Below are 22188 nucleotides of genomic sequence, written 5' to 3'. Positions count from 1 at the left end.
CTAAACCTCACCCTAAACCCTACCCTCACCCTCACCCTCACTCTCAGCTTCACCCTAACCCTAAACCTAATCCTAACCCTAGCCCTCAACCTCACCCAAACTCTCACCTTAACCCTAACCCTTCGCTCACCCTAACCCTAACCCTAACCCTAACCCTCACCCTAAACCTAACCCTCACCCTCAACCTAAAACTCAACCTAACCCTTAGTCTCACCCTAACCCTAATCCCAACCCTAACCCTCACACTAACCCTAACCCTCACCCTAACCCTAACCCTCACCTTAACCCTCACCCTAACCCTCAACATAACACTAACCCTCAATGTCATCCTAATCCACACCCTAAACCTAAGCCTCACCCACACCCTAACCCTAAACCTCACCTTCACCGTCACCCTCACCATAAACATTACCCTCACCCTAACGCTCACCCTAATACTAAAACCAACCCTCACCCTCAGCCTAATCCTCACCCTCCCTCACCCTAAATCTAACCCTAACCCTAACCCTCACAATAAACCTAACTCTAACCCTAACCCTCACCCTAACCCCAATCCTCACCGTCACCCTAATTCTCACCCTAACCCTAACCCTAACCCTTACCTAAACGAAACCCTCACCATAAACCTCAGCCTCACCCTAACCATTACCCTAATGCTAAAACCAACCCTCACCCTCAACCTCACCCTCACCCTCACACTAAAACTGACCCTCACCCTAGTCCTCACCCTCACCCTCAGCCTAACCTAACCCGAACCCTAATCCTAAACCTAACCCTCACCCTCACCCTCACCCTAACCTTAACCCTCACCTTATCTTAACCATCACCCTAACCCTAACCCTCACCCTCAACCTCACCTTCACCCTAACCCTTAGCCTCACCCTAAACCTAACACTAAACCTAACCCTCACACTAACCCTGAACTTCACCCTAACCCTAACCTTAAACTTAACTCTAACCCTCACCTTCACCCTCACCCTCACCCTCAGACTAACTCTATCCCTCACCCTAATCCTAAACCTAACTCTCAACTTCATTCTCAATCTGAACCTAACCCTAACCCTAAATCTAATCCTCACCCAAACCCTAACCCTAACCGAAACCCTAACCCTAACCTAACCCTCACCCTCACCCTAAACCTAACACTAACCCTAACCCTCACACTAATCCAAACCCTCACCCTAACCCTAAACCTCACCCTAACTCTAACCCTAAACCTAACCCTCACCCACCCCCTCACCCTCACCCTCAGCTTAACTCTATCCCTAACCCTAACCCTAATCCTAAACCTAACCCTCACCCTGAACCCCAACCTAAAACTAACCCTCAACCTAATCCTAACCCTCACCTTCACCCTAACCCTCACCCTAACTCTAAACCTAACCCTCACCCTAACCCTCACCCTAACACTCACCCTAATCCTAACCGTAACCCTAACCCTCCAACTAACTCTAACCCTAACCCTACACTAACCCTACACCTAACCCTAACAAAAACCTTCACCTACACTTCACCCTCATCCTAACCCTAACCCTATCCCTATCCCTAACACTCACCCTACCAATCACCCTATCCCTACCCTAACCGTAACACTCACCCTCACGCGAACCCTCACTGCAAAGGTAACCCTCATCCTAAAACTCACCCTAACCCTTACCCTAATCCTAATCCTAACCCTAACCCTAACCCTGCACTAACCCTAAACCTCACCCTCACCCTAACCCTAACCCTAACCCTCACACTAACCCTAACCCTAACCCTCACTTTAACCCTCACCTTAACCCTCAACCTCACCCTAAACCTCACAGTCACCCTAACCCTCACCCTAACCCTAAGCCTCACCCACATCCTAACCCTAACCGTTAATCGAACCCTCACCCTCACCCTAAACATCACCCTCACCCTAACCCTCACCCTAACCCTAAACCTAACCCTCACCCTAAACCTAACCCTCACCCTCACCCTAAGCCTAATCCTAACCATAATTCTAATCCTAACCCTAACCCTCACCATCACCCTCACCCTAACCCTAAGCCTAAACCTTACCCTAAACCTAACCTTGACCCTCACCCTCACCCTCACCCTCACCCTCACCCTAAACCCAAGTTTGACCCTCACCCTAACCCTAAACCTAACCCTCACACTAACCCTAACCCTAAACCTCACACTAACCCTAACACTTACACTAACCCTCACCCTCACCCTAAACCTCAACCTAACCCTTACTCTCAACCCAACCCTAACCCTAACCCTAAACCTAATCCTCACACTAAACCAAACCCTCACCCTAACTCTAACCCTACCCCTCTCCCTAAACCTCATCCTAACCCTAACCCTAAACGTAACACTCACCTAACCCTAACCCAAACCCTAACCCTAAACCTCACCCTAACACTAACCGTCACCCTCACCCTCACTCTCAGCCTCACCCTAACTCTAACCCTAACCCTAACCCTACCCCTAACCCTATCCCTCACCCTAACCCTAACCCTAACACTAACCCTCACCCTAAACTTAACCCTTACGCTAACGCTAACCCTAACCCTCATCCTCACCCAAATCCGAACCCTAAACCTTATTCTCATCCTAACACTAACCCTAACCCTAACCCTCACACTAACCCTAGCCCTTACCCTAACCCTAACCCTCACCTTTAACTCTCACCCTAACCCTCACCCTCACCCTAACCCTCACCCTCACCCTAATCCTAACCCTCGCATGAACCCTCACCCTCACCCTAAACATCACCCTCACCCTAACCCTCACCCTAACCCTAACGCTAACCCTAACCTTCACCCTCAACTTAAGCCTCACCCTAACCCTTACCCTCACCCTAACCCTAACAATAACCCTAACCCTATTCCTCACAATAACCCTCACCCTAACCATAACCCTCACCTTTACCCTATCCCTAAACCTAAACGTCACCCTAAAGATAACCCTAACCCTCACCCTCACCCTAACGGTCTCCGTCATCATAACCTTCACCCTAACCCTACCCCTCACCCACACGCTAACCCTCACCCTCACCCACACCCTCATCCTAATCTTCACACTCACCCTAACACTAAACCTAACCCTTAACCTCAACCTAACCCTAACCCTTACCCTAACCCTAACCCTCACACTAACCCTAACCCTCATCCTAAAAACCCTACCCTTCACCCTCACCCTCATCCTAACCCTAAACCTAAACCTAACCCTCACCCTCACGATCACCCTACCCCTACCCCTAACCCTAAACCTAACCTTGGCCCTCACCCTCACCCTAACCCTAACACTAACCCTCACCTTAACGCTCACCCTAACCCTCACACTCACCCTAAACCGCACAGTCACCCTAACCCTCACCCTAACCTAAGCCTCACCCACACCATAACACTAACCCTCACACGAACCCTCACCCTCAACCTAAACATCACCCTCACCCTAACCCTTAACCTAACGCTCACCCTCACCCTCACCCTCACCCTAACCCTAACGCTAAACCTAACCATAATCTTCACCCTAAAACGCACTCTAACCCTAACCATTACACTAACCCTAACCCTCACCCTACTCCTCACCCTAACCCTAACACTCACCCTAACCCTCAACCTAACCCTAACCCTAACCCTCAACCTCACCCTAACCTTCACCCTAAACCTTACTCTCACCCTAACTCTAAACCTAAACTTAACCCTCACACGAACCCTAACCATCACACGAACCCTAACCCTCACCCTAAACCTCTACCTCACTCTAACCCTCACCCTCACCCTAACCCTTCCCTTAAACCTAACTCTAAACCTAACCCTCACCCTAACCCTTACCCTAACCCTAACGCTAACCCTAACCTTCAACTTCACCCTAAACCTCAGCCTAACCCTTAACCTCACCCTAAACCTAACTCTAACCATAACCCTAATCCTCACAATAACCCTACCCCTAACCATAACCTCACCCTAACCCTCACCCAAACTCTATCTCTAAACCTTACCTTCACGCAAACGCTAACCCTAAACCTAACCCTCACCTTCACCCTAACCCTACCCCTCACCAACAACCTAAACCTCACCCTCAACCTCACCCTCACCCTATCCCGCACCCTCACCCGAAATATCATCCTAACTCTAACCCTCACCGTAAACCTAAACCCCACCCTAACCCTAAACCTTACCCTAACACTCACCCTAACCCTAACCCTAACAGTGACCGAAACCCTCACCCTAACCCTCACCCTAACTGTAATGCTAACCCTAACCCTCACCATCACCCTAATCCTCACCCTCACTCTTATCCTCACACTAACCCTAACCTTAACCCAAACCCTCACACTAACCCTAACCCTCACCATAATCCTAAACCTACCCCTCACCCTAACCCTAGACCTAATCCTAACCCTAACTGTCACCCTCACCCTCACCCTCACCCTAACCCTAACCCTAACCCTAACCCTAACCCTAACCCTCACACTAACATAACCCACACTCTAATCCTAACCCTACCCCCATCCTAACACTCACCCTACCAGTAACCCTAATCCTAATCCTCACCCTAACACTAACCCTAATGTTGACCCTCACCCTCAACCTAGCTCTCATGCTAACACTAACCCTAACCCTAACCCTCACGCTTACCTTAACACTCACCCTCACCCTATCCCTCACCGTAACCCTAATGTTAACTGTAACCATAATTCTCCCCCTAACCATCCCCCTAACCTTAACCCTAAGCCTTAACCTAATCCTCACCCTAACCCTAACCCTAACACTCATCCTAACCCTTACCTCACCCTAATCCTCACCCTAACCGTTACCCTAAAACTAACCCTCACCCTAACCCTAACCCTAACCCTAACACCCAACCTGACACTAACCCTCACCCTAACCCTAACCCTAAACTTCACCCTAAACCTAAACCTAACCCTCACCCTCACAGTCACTCTCAGCCTCACCCTAACCCTAACCCTAATCCTAACCCTAGCACTCACCCTCACCCTCACCCTAACTCTAACCCTAACCCTAACAATAACCCTCACCTTCATCCTAACCGAAACCTCACAATAACCCTAAACCTCACCCTAACCCTAACTGTAAACCTCACCCTAACCCTAACCTTAACCCTAAACCTAATGCTAAGCCTAACCTTAATCCTCACCAAAACACTCACCCTAACCCTAACCCGAACCCTCACCATCACACTAACCCTCATTCTAAACCTTACCCTCAACCTAAGCCTAACACTAACCCTCACATTAACCCTAACCCTCACCATAAACCTCACCCTACACCTCACCCTAACCCTCATCCTAATGCAAACTCTAAACCTAACCCTCAATCTAACCCTAACCCTAACCCTAACTGCAAACCTCACCCTAACCCCTACCCTCATCCTCACCCTCACTCTCAGCCTCACCCTCACCCTAACTCTAATCCTAAACCTAGCCCTCACCCTCACCCTAACTCTAACCCAAACCCTAACCCTTACCCTCACCCTAACCCTAACCCTAACACTAACCCTCACTCTAAACCTAAACCCTAAACCCTCACGCAAACGCTAACCCTGACCCTCATCCTCAACCTAAACCTCACCCTAACCCTTATTCTCACCCTAACCCTAAATCTAACCCTAACCCTCACACTAACCCTAACACTAACCCTCACCCTCACCCTCACCTTCACCCTAACCCTTACCCTCAACCTAAACCTAACACTAAACCTAACCCTCACACCAACCCTGAACTTCACCCTAACCCTAACCCTAACCCTGAACTTCACCCTTACAATCACCCTTAGAATAACTCTAACACTAACCCTAATCCTAAACCTAACCCTCACCTTCATCCCCAACCTGAACCTAACCTTAACCCAAAATCTAACCCTCACCAAAACCCTAACCCTAACTGAAACCCTGACCCGAACACGCACCCTAACCCTAACCTAACCCTCACACTCAACCTAAACCTAACACTAAACATAACCCTAACCCTCACACTAATCCTAACCCTCACCCTAACCCTAACCTCAATCTAACTCTAACCCTAACCGTAAATCTAACCCTCGCCCAAACCCAAACCCTAACCAAAACCCTAACCCTAACCCTCATCCTAACCCTAACCCTAACCCTAACCCTCAACCACACCCTCACCCTCACCATCAGCCTAACTCTAAACCTAACCCTAATCCTAAACCTAACCCTAACCCTCACCCTCAACCTAAACCTAACCCTAAACCTCACCCTCACCATAACCCTCATCCTCACCCTAACCCTAACCCTCACCCTAACCCTCACCCTAACCCTCACCCTAATCCTAACCCTAACCCTAACCCTCAACCTAACCCTAACACTAACCCTAGACTAACCCTACACCTAACCCTAACAAAAACCTTCACCTACACTTCACCCTCACCCTAACCCTAACCCTATACCTATCCCTAACACTCACGATACCCATCACCCTAACACTAACCTTAACCGTAACACTCACCCTCATGCGAACCCTCACTCCAAAGGTAACCCTCACCCTAAACCTCACCCTATACCTTACCCTCACCCTAATCCTAACCCTAACCCTAACCCTCCACTAACCCTAACCCTCACCCTAACCCTAAACCTACACTTCTCCCTATGACTCACCCTAACCCTAACCCTAAACCTCACACTCACCCTCACCCTAACCCTAAACCTAACCCTCACCCTAAACCTAACCCTCACCCTCACCCTAACCCTAAGCCTAATTGTAACCCTAACCCTAATCCTAAACCTAACCCTCCCCCTCACCCTCACCCTAAACCTCACCCTAACCCTTACCCTAAACCTAACCTGGACCCTCACCCTCACCCTAACCCTAACCATCACTCTAACCCTTACCCTCACCTTAACCATCACCCTAATCCTCACCCTAACCCTAACCCTCACCGTCACCCTAACCCTCACCCTAAGCCTAAGCCAAACCCACACCCTAACCTTAACCCTAACCCTCACCCTCACCATAAACATCACCCTCACCCTAACGCTAAACCCAAACCTCACCCTCACCCTAACCCTCACCCTCCCTCACCCTAACTCTAACCCTAACCCTAACCCTTACCATAAACCTAAGTCTAACCCTAACCCTCACGCTAACACTCAACCTAACCCTGACGCTAACCCTAACCTTCACCCTCACCCTAAACCTCACTCTAACCCTTACCCTCACCCTGACACTAACCTTAACCCAAACCCTAAACCTCACACTAACCCTAACCCTCACCCTCACCCTAAACATCACCCTAACCCTAACCCTCACACTAACCCTAACCCTAATGCTCACCCTAACCCTAACATTCACCCTCACCCTCATCCTAACCCTAACCCTAAACCTAAACCTAACGCTCTCCCTCAAACTCAAGCTAACTGTAACCCTAAACCTAACCCTCACTCTCACCCACATCCTAAACCTAACCCCAACCCTAACCCTCACCCTAACACTCACCATCACCATAATCCTCACCCTAGCCCTAAACCTCAACCTAACTCTAAACCTAGCCCTCAACTTAAACCTCACCCGAAGCCTAACCCTAACCCTGACCCTATTACTAAACCTAATACTCTGCCTCACATTCACTCTAACTGTATCCCTCACCCCAACCCTCACCCTATCCCTAACGCTAACCCTAACCCTTACCATCACAATAACCCTCACCCTAAACCTTATCCTCACATTAAGCATAACCCTAACCCTAACCCTAACCCTCACCCTCACCCTAACCCTACCCCTCACCTTATACCTCACCCTAATCCTTATCCTAACCCTAAACCTAATACTCACCCTAATCATAACCCTAATCCTAACCCTCACCCTCACCCTAACCCTCACCCTAAACTTAACCCTACAGCTCACCGTAACACTCAAGCTAATCCTAAAACTAACCCTAACCCTAAACCTCACTCTAACCTTAACCCTCACTCTAACATACCCCTCACCCTCACCCTCACTCTACCCCTCAGCCTAACCCTAACCCTAAACCTAATCTTCACCCTATAACTAACCCAAACCCTAACCCTCACCCTCACCCTGGCTCTCACGCTAACACTAAACCTAAGCCTAAACCTCACCCTAACCCTAAACCTCACCCTATCCCTAACCCTTACCCTCACCCTATCCCTCAGCTTAACCCTAACTTTAACCCTAACCCTAATCCTCACCCTAAACCTCTTACCCTAACCCTTACCCTAAACCTAACCCTCACTCTAAACCTAACCATAACACTAACCCTAACCCTAACCCTCAACATTACACTCACCCTAACCCTAACCCTCACACTAACACTAACCCTCACCCTAACCCTACTCCTAACGCTCACCCTCACACTCACCTTCAGCCTATCCCTAACCCTAACCCTAATCCTAACCCTAACCCTCCCACTCCCCCTCACCGTAACCCTAATCCTAACCCTCACCCTAACCCTAACCCTCACCTTAACCCTAAACCTAACCTTCACCCTCACCCTCACCCTAACCCAAACCCTCACCCTTACCCTAACCCTAACCCTAACACTAACACTAACCCTAAACCTAACCCTCACGCTAACCCTAAGGCTTACACTAATCCTCACCCTCACCCTAAACCTCACCATAACCTTTATCCTCACCCTAACTCTAAGTTTAACCCTAACCCTAAGCCGCACACCAAACCTAACCCTCACCCTAATCCTAACCCTACCCCTCACGCTAACTCTCACCCTCACCCTAAACCTAACACTCACTCTAACCCTAACACTAAGCCTCACCCTCACTCTAACCCTCACCTTCACCCTAAACCTTAAACTCACCCTAACCCTCACCCACAACCTAACACACACCTGAACCCGAAGCCTCACGCTTACCCTAACCCTCACCCTCACCCTGAACATCACCCTAGCCCTAAAATTAAAGCTAACTCTCAGCCTAACCCTAACCTTCACCTTAAACCTAACTCTAAACCGTACCCTCAGCCTAACCCTAACCCTCACCTTAACCATAATCCTAACCTTCAAACTAACCCTAACCCTAAACTTAACCCAAATCCTAACCCTCACCCTAACTCTCAACCTCACCATAACCCTAAACCTTACCTAACCCTATCCCTCACCCTCAACCTAACTGTCACCCTAACGCGCACCCTCACCCTAGCCCTCACCCTAACTCTGACCTTAACTCTTACCTAACCTTATCCCTCTCCCTCAACCTCACCCTCAACCTAACCCTCACCTCACCCTATTCTGAACCCTAAACCTCACCCTCACCCTCACCCTAACCCTAACCCTAAACCTCACCCTAACCCTAAACCTAATCCTAACACTCAACCTAACCCTAAGCTTCACCCTAAAACTCACTCTCACCCTAAAAATCACCCTAACCCTTACTCTCACCATCACCCTAAACCTCACCCTCACCTCACCCTAAACCTAACACTAGCCCTAACACTAAACCTCACTCTCACCCACACCCTAAACCTAACCCTAACCCTTACCCTTACCATCACCCACACCCTAAACCTAACCCTTACCCTTACCCTCATCCTCATCCTAATCCTCACGCGAATCCTAACCCTAACCCTTACCCTTACCTAAAGGAAACCCTCACCCTCACCCTAACCCTCACCCTCACACTAGTCCTCACCCTAACCCTAATGCTCACCCTCACCCTCATCTTCAGCCTAACCCTAACCCTAAACCTAACTCTAACACTCACTCTAACCCTAACACTAAACCTAACTCTAAACCTCACCCTAAACCTAACCCTCATAATAACCCTAACCTAACCTAACCCCAACCCTAACTGTCACCCTCCCCCTAACCCTAACCCTAACAATAAACCTAACCCTAACCCTAACCCTAACCCTTAAGCTCACCCTAACCCTAACCCTAACCCTCACCCTCAACCTAACCCTAACCTTCACCCTAACTATAACCCTCACATTAACCCTAACCCTAACCTAAACCCTCACCCTAACCCTAACCCTCACCCTCACCCTAACCACATCACCCTAATCCTAACACTAATCCTCACCCTCACCCTAACCCTAACCCTACCCCTAAACCTAACCCTAACCCTAACCCTCACCCTCACCCTAACCCTCACACTAACACTAACCCTCACCCTAACCCTACCCCTAACCCTCACCCTCACACTCATCTTCAGCCTAACCCTAAACCTAAACCTAATGCAAACTCTAAACCTAACCCTCAATCTAACCCTAACCCTAACCCTAACTGCAAACCTCACCCTAACCCCTACCCTCACCCTCACCCTCACTCTCAGCCTCACACTCACCCTAACTCTAATCCTAAACCTAGCCCTCACCCTCACCCTAACTCTAACTCTAACCCTAACCCTTACCCTCACCCTAACCCTAACCCTAACACTAACCCTCACCCTAAACCTAAACTCTTAACCCTCACGCAAACGCTAACCCTAACCCTCATCCTCAACCTAAACCTCACCCTAACCCTTATTCTCACCCTAACCCTAAATCTAACCCTAACCCTCACACTAACCCTAACACTAACCCTCACCCTCACACTCACCTTCACCCTAACCCTTACCCTCACCCTAAACCTAACACTAAACCTCACCCTAAACCTCACCCTCACCCTAATCATCACCCTAAACCTTACTCTCACCCTAACCCCAAAGCTAACCCTAAACCTCACCCTCACCCTCACCCTAGCCCTAAAACTCGCCCTAACCCTAAACCTCACCGTCACCCTCACCCTAAACCTAACCCTAACCCTAACCCTAACCCTTACCCTCACCCTAATCCTAATCCTTACCCTAACCCTAACCCTAACCCTTACCTAAACGAAACCCTCACTCTCAACCTCACCCTAACCCTCACCCTCATACTAGACCTCACCCTCACCCTTATCCTCACATTCACCCTGACCCTCACCCTAAGCATAACCCTCCCCATAACCCTAACTCTCACCCTAACCCTAACCCTAAACCTCAAGCTACCCCTAAACCTAACCCTAACCCTCACCCTAACCCTAAACCTCAACCTAAACCTCACCCTCACACTACCATCACCCTAACCCTTACTCTCACCGTAACCCTAAACCTAACCCTAAACCTCACCCTCACTCTCACCCTAACACTCGCCCTAACCCTAAACCTCACCCTCACCCTCACTCTAAACCTAACCTTAACCCTAACCCTTACCCTCACCCTCACCCTAACTCTAACCCTAACCCTAACCCTAACCCTAAACTTCACCTCACCATAACCCTAACCCTCACCCTAACACTCGCCCTAACCCTAAACCTCACCCTCACCCTCACCCTAAACCTAAACCTAAACCTAACCTTATCCCTAACCCTCACCCTAACACTCGCCCTAACCCTAAACCTCACCCTCACCCTCACCCTAAACCTAAACCTAAACCTAACCTTATCCCTTACCCTAACCCTAACCCTCACCCTAATCTTTACCCTAATCCTAACCTAACCCTCACCCTAAGAGTTACCCTCACCCTACCCCTAACCCTAAACCTAACCCTCAACCTAACCCTAACCCTAAACCTAACACTCAGCCTAACCCTAACCCTCACCTTAACCCTAACCCTAACACTCACCCTAACAATAACCTTAACCCTCACCCTAAACCTCAACCTCACCCTAACCCTAACACTCACCCTAACCCTAACCCTGACCCTCACTCTAACCCTCACCGTCACCATAAACCTCACCCTAACCCTATCCCTCACCCAACACCCTAACCTTCACTCAAACCTAAAACCTCACGCTCACACTGAACATCACCCTAACACTAACCCTAACCTAAATCCTCACTCTAAACCTCACCCTAACCCTCACCCTAAACTTAAAGCTAACCCTAAACTTAACCCTTACCCTCACTCTCACCCTTACCATAATCCTGTCCTAACCCTCACCCTCACCCTTATTCTCACCCTAACCCTAAACCTCACACTAACCCTAACCCTAACCCTCACCCTAACCCTCACCCTAATCCTAATCCTAATCCTAACCCTTACCTTTACCCTCAACCTAACCCTAACACTCAACCTAATCCTAAACCTAACCCTCACCCACACTTTAACCCACAACATCACCGAAAACCTCACCCCAACCCTTACCCTAACCCGCACCATAACCCTCACTCGAAACCGAACCCTCACCTTCACCCTAACCCTCACCCTGACCCTAGACCTCACCCTAACAATAAGCCTAACCCTAACCCTAAACCTAACCTTCACCCTAACCCTAACCCTCAGCCTAACCCTCACCCTAACCCTAACGCTAACCCTAACCCTCCCACTTAATCTCACCCTAACCCTAACGCTAACCTTAACCCTCAGCCTAACCCTCACCCGCACCCTAATCCTCACCCTAACCCTAACGTTAACCCTCACCCACAGCCTAACCCTCAGCCCAACTCTTTTCCTCACCCTAACACTAACATTAACCCTAACCTTCACCCAAACCGTAACCCTCACCCTAAACCTAACCATCACCCACACCCTAACCCTCACGCTCACCCTCACCCTCACCCTAAACCTAAACCTAACCCTAACCCTAACCCAAACACTCACCATAACCCTTACGCTCCCCCTCAATCTAAACCTAACCGTAACCCTCACAGTAACCCTAACCCTCAACCTAACGCGAACCCTAACCCTAATCCTAAACATTATCCTCACCCTAACCTTCACCCTCACCCTCACCCTAAACCTAACCCTAACCCTAACCCTGACCCTCACCCTCACACTAAACCTCACCCTCACTCTAATCATCACCCTAACCCTAACCCTCAACCTAATCCTCACCCTAACCCTAAAACTCAACCTAAACCTCACCCTCATCCTAATCCTCACCCTAACCCTAAACCTCAACCTAAACCTCACCCTCATCCTAATTCTCACCCTAACCCTAACCCTAAACCTTACCTAACCGAAAACCTCACCCTCACCCTCATCTTAACCCTAATCCTCATCCTCACCCTAGCCCTCACCCTAAACCTAACCCTAAACCTCACCGTCACCCTCACCCTCAGCCTAACCCTAACCCTAACACTAACACTAATCCAAACCTTAACCATAAACCTAACTCAAACCCTCACCCTAATCCTAAACATAACCCTAACCCTAATTCACACCCTAACCCAAACCCTAATCCTAAAACTCATCCTAACCCTAACCCTCAACCTAAACCTCACACAAACCATAACCCTCACCCTAACTCTTACTCTCACCCTAACACTAAGCCTAACATTAAACCAAAGCCTCACCCTCACCCTAACCCTAATTCTAACCCGAACCCTAAACCTAACCCTAAACCTAAACCAACCCTAACCCTAAACCTAACCCTAACACTCATCCTCAGGCTAACCCTAAACCTAACAGTAACCCTAGCCCTCACCCTCATGCTAACCCGCACACTAACCCTAACACTCACCCTAACTCTGCCCTGAAACCTCACCCTCAACCTCAGCTTAACCTTAAGCCTAGCCCTACCCCTAACCCTCACCTTAACCCTAACCCTAACACTAACCCTCAGCCTGACCCTCAGGCTCACACTAACTATAAGTCTAACCCTCACCCTCACCCTCAACCTAACCCTAACCCTCACACTCAACCAAGCACTCACCTTAATACTCATGCTAACCCTAACCCTCACTCTCATCCTAACCCTCAGCCTAACCCTTACTTTCACCCTAACCCTAACCCTAAGCCAAACCCTAACCCTCACACTAACCCTAACCCTCAGTCTAAACCTAACCCTCACCCTCATACTAACCCTAACCCTAACCCTAACCCTCACCCTCACGTCAACCTCACCCTCATCCTCACCCTAACTCTAACCCTAAACTTTAAGCTAACACTAACCCTAACCCTAATGCTAACCCTAACCCTAATGCTAACCCTAACCCTCACCCTCACCCTAACCCTACCCCTCAGCCTAACCCTCACCCTCACCCTAACCCTAATCCTCACCCTTTCCCTCACCCTAACCAGAACACTCACCCTCACACTAACCCTCAACCTAACCCTAACACTAACCCTAAAACTCACCCTAAAACTTATGCTAACCCTAACCCTCACCATCACCCTAACTGTCACCCTAACCCTTAGCCTCACCCTAACCCTATACCTCACCCTCACCCTCACCTTCACCCTAACCCCAACCCTAACAATAACCCTAACCCTAACCCTAACTCTAATATTAACCCTCATCTAAATCTAACCCTAAACCTAACCCTAACCCTAACCGTAACCTTAACCCTCACCCTCACCCTCATGCTAAACCTCACCTTAACCCTAACGCTTACCCTAACACTAACCCACACCCTAAAACTAAATCTAACCCTAAACCTCACCCACAACTTAACGCTCACACGAACCCTAATCCTAAACCTAACCCTCACCAAAACGCTAACCTTAACCCTCATCCTAAACCTCACACTAACCCTAAGCTTAACCCTAACCCCAACCCTCACCCTAACCCTCATCCTAACCCTCACCCTCACCCTAAACCTCAACCTAACCCTTAATCTCAACTTAACCCTAACCCTAACCCTAACCCTAATCCTCACACTAACCCTAACCCTAAAAATAACCCTCACCTTACCCCTCACCCTAACCCTAACCTAACCCTAACCCTCACCCTAACACTAACCCTAACCCAAACCCAAATCCTCACCCTCACCCTAACCCTCACCATCAGACTAACACTCACCCTAACCCTAACCCTCACCCACACCCAAATCCTCTCCCACACCCTAACCCACACCCACACCTGAACCATCACCCTCACCCTAACCCTCACGGTCACCCTAAACATCACCCTAACACTAACCCTCACCCTAATACTCACCCTCACCCTAAACCTCAACCTAATCCTAACCCTTACCCTAACAATAACCCTAGCCGTAACCCTAAACCTAACCCTAACCCTCAATCTAACCCTAATCCTCACCTTAACCCTAAACCTAACCCTATACCTAACCCTCACCCTCACACTGACCCTAACCCTAACCCTAAAGGCAACAATAACCCTAACCCTAATCCTAAACCTAACCCTCACCCTAACCCAAAACCTAACCCTCACAATAACCCTAATCCTCAACCTAACACTAACCCTACCCCTCACCCTAACCCTCACCCTAACCCTCTCACTAACCCTAATGCTAACCTTAACCCTCACTCTAAACCTAACCCTCAACCTAACCCTAGCCCTCACCCTAACTCTAACCCTAACCCTCACCCTAATCTTCACTCTCATCCTAAACATCACTGTAACCCTAATCCTCACCCTAACCCTACACCTCAGCCTCACCCTCATCCTAACCCTAAACCTAACCCTCTCCCTCACCCTAACACTAACCCTAATCCTCACCCTCACACTAACCCTAACACTAATCTTTACAGTAACCCTCACCCTCACACTCACCCTAACCCTAACGCTAACCGCAACCCTCACCCTCACCCTCACCCTAACACTAACCCTCACTCTAACCCTTACCCTCAGCCAAACCCTAACCCTAACCCAAAAACTCACACTAACCCTAACTCTCACCCTGACCCTAATCCTCAGGATCACCCTAACATTCACCCTCAACCTAACCCTCACCCTCACCCTCACCCGAAACCTCACCCTAACCCTCACCCTCACCCTCAACCTAACCCTAAACCTCACCCTCACCATAACCCTCACTGTAACACCCTCATGCTCAGCCTAACCCTAACCGAAACCCTCACACTAACCCTAACCCCCACCCGAACCCGAACCCTAACCATAACACTCACCCTAACCCTAACCCTAACCCTCACAGTCACACTAACCCTAAACCTAAGCCTAACCCTAACCCTAACCCTTACCCTGACGTCACCCTAATCCTAACACTAACCCTCTCCCTCATGCTCACCCCAATCCTAACCCTAACCCTCACCTCACCATAACAAGAACTCTCACAATAAGCCTAACCCTCACCTGAACCTGAACCCTAACTCTAACTTTAACCCTCACCCTCACCCTCAGCCTAACCCTAACCCTAAACTTCACCCTCACCCTAACGCTAACTCTAAACCTAACCCTAACTCTATCTGTCACCCTCACACTCAACCTAACATAAACCATATCCATAAACCTCACCCTAACCCTAACCCTCACCCGAACCCTCACTCTAACCATCACCCTCACCCTCAACCTAACCCTAAACCTCAACTTCACCCTAAACCTCACCCTAACCCTTAACCTCACCCTAATCCTAACCCTAATCCTAACCGGGACCCTCACTCTAACCCTCTCCCTCACCCTAAACCTAACCCTCAACCTAACCTACAGCCTTAACCTCACCCTCACCCTAACCCTCACCCTCACCCTAACCCTCACCCTTACCATTACTCTTACCCTAACTGTAACCTTAATCCTTACTCTAACCCTCACACTAACATTATCCCTCAACCTAAACCTAACACTAACCATAACACTAACCTTAACCCTCACCCTCACCTTCACCCTCAAAACAACCCTAACCATAACCCTAATCCTATCCCTAACCCACACCCTCAACCTAAACCTAACCATAATCATAACCCTCACCCTCACGCGAGCCATCACCTTAACCCTAATCCTAACCCTAACCCTCACCCTCACCCTCACCCTAACTCTAACACTAACCCTAACCCTCATGCTCACCATAAACCTAACCCTAACCCTGACCCTCACCCTCACCCTAACCCCAACCCTACCCCTAACCCTCACCCTAACCCTCACCCTAACCCTACCGCTAACTCTAATACTCACACTCACCCTAAACCTCACCCTAAACTTTACCCTAACACAAACACTAATCCTTACACTAACCCTAAACTTAAAACTAACCCTCAGCCTAACCCTCAACCTAACCCTAACCCTAACCCTAAACCTCCCCCTAACTCTAACTCTCACCCTAACCCTAACCCTAAACCTCACCCTCACCCTAACCCTCACCCTAACCCTAACCCTCATTCTAACACTAAACCTAACCCTAACCATGACCTTAAACCTAACCCTCACCCTAGCCATAATGCGAACCCTAACCCTCACCCTCAGCCTAACCCTCACCCTAAGCCTCACTCTCACTCTCACCCTCATCCTTACCCTAATCTTAACCCTTACCTAAACCTATTCCTCTCCCTCACCCTCACCCTCACCCTAATCCTGACTCTCAGCCTAACCCTCACCCTAACCCTTTTCCTCAACCTAAACCTAACCCTAAGCATAACCCTAACCCTCACACAAACCGTAACCCTCACCCTAACCCTAACCCTCACCTACATCTTAACCGTCACCCTCACCTTCACCCTCACCCTCACGCTAACCCTAACCCTAAACCTTACCCTAACACTTACCCTAACCCTAACCGTAACCCTAAGAATAAACCTAACCCTAAACCTAACCCTAACCCTCACCCTAAACCTAACCCTAACCCTCACACTACACCTCACCCTAACCCTCACCCTAACCCTTAATCTCACCCTAACCCTAACCCTAACCCGCATCCTCAACCTAACTCTAACCCTAACCCTAACCCTTACCCTAACCCTAACCCTCAACTTAACCCCAACTCTAACCCTCACCCTGAAGCTAACCCTATCCCTAAACCTCACCCTCACCCTTAGCCTAACCCTAACCCTAACCCTAATCCTAACCCTAACCCTCACCTTCACGCTAACCATCACCCTAACCCTAATACTAACCCTAACCCTCATCCAAATCCTAACTTGAAACGTTATCCTAAACCTCACCCTAACCGTCCCCCTAACCCTCTCACCCTAACCTTAACCCTAATTCTAACCCTCATCCTAACACTAACCCTCACCCTAAACCTCACGCACACCATAATCCTCACCCTAACACTTACTCTCATCTTAACCCTAACCCTAACACTAAACCAAACACTCACCCTCACCCTCACCCTAACCCTAACGCTAACCCTAAACTTAACCCTTACCCCCCCTCTACCCTAACCCTAACCCTAACCCTGACCCTCACCCTCACCCTAACCCTAAAACTCAACCATACCCTCACCCTAACCCTAAGCCTAACACTAAACCAATCACCCTCACCCTCACCCTAACCTTCACACTCACGCTCAACCTCAACCTAAGCCTAACCCTAAACCTAACCCTCACCTTCAACCTCACCCTAACTCTAAACCTAACCCTAAACCTAACCCTCACCCTCAACCTCACCCTAACCTTAACCCTATCCCTAAACCTCACACTAAACCTAAACCTAACCCTCACCCTAACTCTAAAGCTAACCCAAACCCTCACCTCAACCTAACCCTCATCGTCACCCTAAACCTCACCCTATCCCCAACCCTCACCCTCACCCTAACCCTCACCCAAACCCTTACCCTCACCCTGACCCTAAACCTAACCCTCACCCAAACCCTTGCCCTCACCCTAACCCTCAACATAACCTAACTGTTATATTAACCCTAACCCTCATCCTAATCCTGTCCCTACCCCTCAGCCTAACCCTTATCCTAACCCTATCCCTAACCCTAACCCTCACCCTAACCCTAACCATAACCATAATCCTTATTCTCACAATAAACCTAACCCTCACCCTAACCCTAACCCTACTCCTCAGCCTAAAGCTCACCCTAACCCTAACCCTAACCCTATTCCTCACTCTATCCCTCACCCTAACATTCACCCTCACCTTAGCCCTCACCCTAACCCTAACTCTAACCCTAAACCGCACCCCAAAACTAATGCTAACCCTAACCCTCACCCTCACCCTAACCCTTACACTTACCCTTAACCTTAAGCTAAACCTATACCTCACCCTCACCCTAAACCTAACTCTAACCCTTACCCTCACCCTAACTCTCACCCTAACCCTAACACTAACCCTCACCATCACCCTTACCCTAAACCTAAGCATAACCCTAACCCTAACCCTTACCCTGACCTCACCCTAATCCTAACCCTAACCCTCTCCCTCAACCTCACCCTAATCCTAAACCTAACCCTAACCCTAACCCTATCCCTAACCCTCAACTCACCCTAACTCTAACCCTCACCCTAACCCTCACCCTCACCCTAAACCTAAACCTAACCCTAACCCTCACCCTCACCCTAACCCTTACAATAATCCTTACCCTCACCCTCAACCTAACCCTAACCATAACCCTCACACTAACCCTAAGCCCCATCTTAACCTGAACCCTAACCATAACACTCACCCTAACCCTAACCCTCACCCTCACCCTTACCCTAAACCTAACCCTAACTCGAACCCTAACCCTAACCCTAACCCTCACCCTCACCGGAAACCTAACCCTAACCCTAACCCTCCCCCTCCCCCTCCTCATCACCCTAACCCTAACCCTATCCCTAACCCTCACCCAAACCCTAACCCTCACCCTCACCCTCACCCTAAACCTAACCCTAAAAATAACCCCAACCGTAACCCTAACACTAAACCTAATCCTAAACCTCACGCTAACCCTAACCCTAACATTAACACTAAACCTCACCCTAACCCTAACGCAAACCCTTATCCTAACCCTACCCCAAAACCTAACCCTAACGCTCACCCTCACCCTAGCCTTCACCCTCACCCTAACCCTAACCTTAACACTAAACCTCACCCTCACCCTAACCTTATTGATAACCCTAACCCTCACCCGCAGCCTAACCCTCACCCTAACCCTTACCCTCACCCAAAACCTGACCCTCACCCTCACCCTAACCCTCACCCTAATCCTAACCCTCACCCTCACGTTAACCCGATCACTCCTCCTAAACCTAAACCTCACCCTCACCCTCACCCTAACTCTAACCCTCCCCATCACCCTTAACCTCACCATCAGCCTAACCCTAACCCTTACCCTAATGCTAACCCTAACCCTCACCCTCATCCTAAATCTAACCATAACCCTAACCCTAACCCTTACCCTTACCCTCACTGTAACCCTAATACTTACCCTAAGCCTCACCCTAAACATCACCTTCACCATAATCCGCAAACTAACCATAACCCTAACCCTTACCTAACCGAAACCCTCACCCTCACACTCACCCTCAATCTAACCCTCACCCTCACACTAGCGCTCACCCTAACTCTCACCCTAACCCTCACCCTCACTCTCACGTTCAGCCTAACCCTAACCCTAACCCTAACTCTAACCCTCACCCTAACACTAACCCTAAACTTAACACTAACCCTAAACCTCACCCTCAACCTCACCCTCAGTCTAACTCTAACCCTAAACATTATCATAATCCTAACCCTCACCCTCACCCTCTCCCTCAACCTAAACCTAACCCGAACCCTCACCCTCACCCTCACCCTCATCCTAACCCTAACCCTAAAAATAACCCTCACCGTAACCCTAACCCTAACCCTAAAACTCACCCTAACCCTAACACAAACCCTTATCCTCACCCTATCCCTAAACCTAATCCTAATGCTCACCCTCACCGTAGCCCTCACCCTCACCCTAACCCTAACCCTAACCCTGAACCTCACCCTCACCCTAACCTTAATGCTAACCCTAACTCTCACCCTCAGCCTAACCCTCACCCTAACCCTTACCCTCACACAAAACTTAACCCTCACCCTCACCCTAACCCTCACCCTATCCTAAACCTCACCCTCACCCTAACCCTAACCCTAATCCTAACCCTCAAGCTCACCCTCTCCCACACCCTAACCCTAACCCTAACCCTCACCCTAACCCTCACACTAAAATCAAACCTCAGCCTAAACCTAAACCTCACCCTCATCCTAACCCTAATCCTAACCCTAACCCTCAACCTCACCCTCACCCTCACCCTAACTCTAAACCTAACCCTCATGCTAACCCTGACCCTAACCCTAATGCTAACGCTAACCCTCACCCTCACCCTAACGCTCACCCTAACCTTAACCCTCATCCTAACCCTAACCCTAAAGCTAACCCTCACACTAAACCTAAACCTCACCCTAAACCTAAATCTATCCCTCAGCCTAACCCTCACCTATTCCTAAACCTAATACTCACCATATCCCTCACCCTAACCCTAACACAAACCCTCACCCTAGCCCTCACCCTAACCCTCACCCTAACCTTAAACCTCACCCTAATCCTAACCCTCACCCTAACCCTAAACCTAACCCTCACCCTAGCCCTCACTCTAAACCTAACACTAACCCTAACCCTCACCCTAGCGCTAACCCTAACTCAAACCCTAACCCTCACCCTCACCCTCACCATCATCTTAACACTCACCTAACCCTAACCCTCACCCACACCCTAATCCTCACCCTCACCAAAACACTCACCCTCACCATAACCCGCACCCTAACACTTTTGGTCAACCTAACCCTAACCCTAAGACTCACACAAACGCTAACCATCACCCGAACCCGAACCCTATCCCACACCCTAACCCTCACCCACACCCGAACCATCACCCTCAACCTAAACCTCATCATCACCCTAAACATCATCCTAACCCTAACCCTCACCCTAATGCTAACCCTAACCCAAACTCAAACCCTCACACTCACCCTAACCCTCACCGTGAACCTAACTCGCCCCAACCCTAACTATCACCCATAACCTAACCGTCACCCTCACCAAAACCCTCACCCTAACCCTCACGCTCACCCTAAATATCACCCTAACCCTAATGCTTAACCTAACCCTAACCGTAACCCTCACCCTAACCCTAAACCTAACATTAACCCTAAACTTAACAATAACCCTAACCCTAACCCTCATCCTAACCCTAACCCTCACCCTAACCCATTTCCTCAACCTAACCCTAAGTCTAACTTTAACAATCACACAAACCCTAACTGTCACCGTAACCCTCACACAAACCCTCACCCTCACCCTAACCCTCACCCTCACCCTAAAAATCACCCTCACCCCAAACCTCACCCTAACCCTAACCCTTACCTAACTGAAACACTCCCCCTCCCCCTGCCCCTCCCCCTAAACCTCACTCTAACCCTTACTGACACCCTAACCCTAACCCTAATCCTAACCCTCACACTAACCCTAACCCTCACCCACAACCTAACCCTAACCCTAACCCTAAACCTAAACCTAACCCTAACTCTCACCCTAAAGCTCACCCTCAACCTCAACCTCACCCGAAGCCTAACCGTAACCCTAAACCTAAACCTAAACCTCACCCTGACCCTCACCCTAACCCTAACCCTAACCCTCACACTA

This window comes from Dipodomys merriami, unplaced genomic scaffold (assembly GCF_024711535.1).
Source record: "Dipodomys merriami isolate MVZ:Mamm:240054 unplaced genomic scaffold, mDipMer1.0.p SCAF_51, whole genome shotgun sequence".
NCBI classification, from domain to species: Eukaryota; Metazoa; Chordata; class Mammalia; order Rodentia; family Heteromyidae; genus Dipodomys; species Dipodomys merriami.
The sequence above is the reverse complement of the archived record's forward strand: the minus strand, read 5'-3'. Positions refer to the sequence as shown.